The sequence below is a fragment of the Echinops telfairi genome, unplaced genomic scaffold (genome assembly GCF_000313985.2).
Source record: "Echinops telfairi isolate 266 unplaced genomic scaffold, ASM31398v2 ScPeMD7_5592;HRSCAF=6446, whole genome shotgun sequence".
Lineage (NCBI taxonomy): Eukaryota > Metazoa > Chordata > Mammalia > Afrosoricida > Tenrecidae > Echinops > Echinops telfairi.
In genome coordinates, this window is record NW_022109491.1 from 24,358,558 (window position 1) to 24,362,205 (window position 3,648).

Genomic DNA, 3,648 nt, shown 5'->3' on the forward strand with positions numbered 1-3,648 from the left:
CTTGGGTTTTTAATCATCCATCGTGTCAAGCACATTTGTACATTTGTCGCCATCATCCTTTTCAAAACATTTTCTTTCAACTTGAGCCCTTGGTATCAGCTCATTTTTCCCCTCCCCCTCCCACTCTCCCTCCCTCATCTTTTTAAAGATTCCCAATCCCCTATGTAGAGACCCTTGTTCTTTAGAATGATCATCAGAATTGCATTTTATTGTGGGAAGTAAATCAATTGCCAACATCTAGCAAGCCCTGTGGGCACATAGTGGGGCTACAGGCTGGGCTGCGTAACGGCGAGGTCAGCAGTTCCCAACCACCAGCTGCTCCCAAGGAGACAGAAGGGGCTTTCTATTCCTGTTAAGAGTTAGTCTTGGGAACCTACCGGAACAGCCTTCCCCTGTCCTAGAGGTTCCTATGAATAAGCAGTGACATGACGGCAGCGAGTCGTTTGGGGCTTATTGAAAACTTAATATGTGCACGTTGTCAGGAGAACAGGGATCAAGGAGGCCAAGGAGAATGTTCTGAAATGGATGGTGGTGACAAGTGTCCAGTACTGCTGCATGTGACTGAACTATGGAATGTAAGGGATCTGTAGGCGCTCCCGATAAAACGCTTTTTTAAATATGCAAGTTGTTTCCTCTCAGTTCCCTGAAACTTCGGCCTCTCCTGGAATTGGCTAACAGATAGAGCCACAGAAATTCAAGGCCCTTGGCTCTTAAGCAGGAATGTAAACTGAGGCACTGTATTCCAAAGCCGAGGTCCGCTTTGGTCTAAGTGCCTCAGATGCCCAAAACCTGACAGTAACAGACCTGATATGAGGACCTCACCCCGTTTCTTTGTAGGCACTTAAGACAGATGGGCCAAACCAGCTACATGGAACCCTCTTTAGCAACCCTGCCTGCCGATGTGCTCCCCACTTCACAAATGGAAACAAGGATCAAGGAGAAACCCACTCACTGCAGCACAGGAACTATTGCAGACCCCCCTGCCTTTCGCAGGCCACCTTTTGAACCCAAAGTGCCTAAGAAAGGCCTCCGTATCTTCCGAATAAAAAAGTCATTCCCAGGAAGTCCTATAGAGAGCTCAGTTATACTCTGCCCCAGTGGCGTCCCCAGGAGTCTGAATCATACCAGGCCAACTGGTTAGTTCCTGTAGCTTGGTGGGGTCAGCCCCATCTGAACACCTGTGCTGGCTTTCTTTTTACCCCTCTAGAGGGCCACTGGAGCCCCAGAGGTATAGCGGTGGGTTAGGCTGCTTAACTCCACCAGGTTAGCAGTTGCAAACCACCAGCCACTCTGGCAGGAGAAAGGCTTTCTACTCCTGTAAAGAATTGTCTCGGTAACCCACAGGGCCAGCTAAGACAAGCCCTAACCCCTCCAAGAAAGCCTAAGTGAAAGTGTTCTGCAAAGCACCAACCACCAAGAAGCAGAAGCTCCCTCGTCTGTAAAATGGGCCCAGTGAGAAGAGGAGGGCGCCTGTCAGAGGAAGAGAGCTCTGCTCTCTGCTGCAAAGGAAGCGGCGAGTTGCCCGCCGGTAAGGAAATCAAGCACCTCCACGTGCTGGCCCGTGAAACTGAAAATCTACCCTGAAGTGCTGAAAGTAACAAAGGCGCTCACCAGGAGTTTGCGCCAGGCAGGGTTCAGGCCCTGCCCCTATGGAGGGTTACAGAGCAGTCTGTCCCCCTCTTCCCCACCCCCACCCCCCAGCCCCAGCCCCACACAGGAGGAGGTGAAGTCTGTGCCCCAGGAGCAGGTCTTGGACAAAGAATACCAGGGCATGTCTTGCTGGCATGGGACTGCACCCAGATCTGCAGATCTGGTGGTTGGTTCTTAGAGGTGTGTAATAAGGAAGGGCAACAGGCTCCTCTGGGTCTGAAGGAATGCATCCTCTGGGAGCCCCCCACCTTGCTTATCCCCTGCCCTCCTTTTCCTCATCCTCCTGCTGCTCCCAGATTCTCCTTCCAACCTGCGCTCCCCACGGTCTTTGCACGGGGTGGGGCAATACCTATGCCGCCTGATGCTGCCAGGCTCAGGACCGGAGCCTCCACCCCAACCTGGAAAGGAAATGGATCTGACTTAGCTCTGCCATTGCACCTTCAGGGTAGGCCCCAAGCTGGCGGGGGAGGGAAGCAAAAGAGACCAGACCAACCGTAAAAGTGGCCCGGACCCATAAATAAAAAGCAGATCTCCATTCAAAAGGGAACAAAGGCTTTTCTTCCTGCCAACTCCCAAATCAAGGACAATGATGATTGGAAAAGCTTCCTAGCTCAGAAAGGCCTGGAACACCTTCAGGGAGAGGAAGGCAGGAAGGGCAGGGCTGGCCGGGCTCTCTCCATCCCCAACCCTCCCTGTTGGCCTCCCTAAAAAGAGAAGTCCAGGTAGACACCACGTGCTCACCACTCCAGGATCAGCACTTTCCCTTTTAAATCTTACCCATTAAGGGATCTGAGGAAAAGCAAGGACCGAGAGCAGTTCAGTGATGGTGCTTGCTGGGACAGGATTAAAATCTGTGCTCCAGACCTTTGTTTCTGTAAGGAGGGCAGTCTGCTTAGCCCCAGTCCAAATAACAACCCCAGCGATGGCTACCCCAGATTGACTGCCACCCTATAAACCAGTGGTTCTCAACCTTCCTAATGCCGTGACCCTTGCATACAGTTCCTCACGTTGTGGTGACCCCCAACCATAAAATTATTTTTGTTGCGGAAAATGAGCAACTGATATTAAGGGCTGAGGTGGAGGGCAAATGTTTTGAGAATGATGAGGGCAGCGAATGTACATATGTGCTTGACACAATGGATGTATGGATTGTGATGAGAATTGTACGAGCCCCCAATAAAATAATTTTTTTAAATTATTTTTGTTGCTACATCATAACTGTAATTTTGCTACTGTTAGGAGTAGGGTGACCCCTGTGAAAGGATCATTCCACCCCCAAAGGAGTCTCCAACCACAAGTGGTGAACCGCTGCTATGAATGATGTACTACCACCTCCACTGTGGACAAATGAAGGCTGAACCTAGAGTTTCCAAGGGCAGGGAGCAAGAAGCCGCAGCAAACCAGCTTCCTGGAAATGAGGGTCCCAGTCTCCTAAAAACAATTGCCATCCTTGGCCCAAAGCCCCCAGCATCCAACTCATTCCTTCAAGTCAAACCAGCCCCACAGCCCGAGTCTGCACACAGGACAGAACTTCTCCCGAGGATTTCCAAAGTTCCGTATCTATGGTAACAGATAGACTGAGCAGCAGTTAGGTTCCAATCACTGCCTTCTTGGTGAGTTGAAGAACCCTTTAGCTTCTCTGTGCTACCAGGGCTACTCACACTGCCCTTTATTCCCCTAAAGTTTACCTATTCCCTTTAAGTCATTTGCCTAACAGGCTCGGGAGGGAAGATGCCCAGGAAGCCAGTGGAGTTATGTCTGCCCTCAGGAAGTAAAAGAGGCTGGGCGGAGGGCGGCATCAGCCTGAGCAGGCGCAGGACGCCCCTGCCACAGGTTTAGCTAACCCCACAGAATGAACACATAAACGCACGAGCAGCGGTGCTGCTTCAATTTTGTAATCCCGGACCCCTTACCCTGGCCAAGCGCTCACAGCGGCTCCAAATCCTACTTTTCTACCAGATGGTCTAAGTTCCCAGGCTTCAGTTGGGCGTTGGAGAA

At 51.1% G+C, this 3,648-nt stretch overlaps 1 protein-coding gene across 2 annotated transcripts in view; it reads right to left on the reverse strand.

The window, feature by feature from the left end:
* The window catches only part of DNMT3B (DNA methyltransferase 3 beta), a 35,277-nt gene extending 31,629 nt beyond the window's left edge, over positions 1-3,648 (reverse strand). For both annotated transcript variants that reach the window (XM_004697922.2, XM_004697919.2), the window contains exon 1: positions 3,564-3,648. The gene's annotated coding sequence lies outside the window, so the exon portion shown is untranslated. The remainder of the gene's footprint in view (positions 1-3,563) is intronic.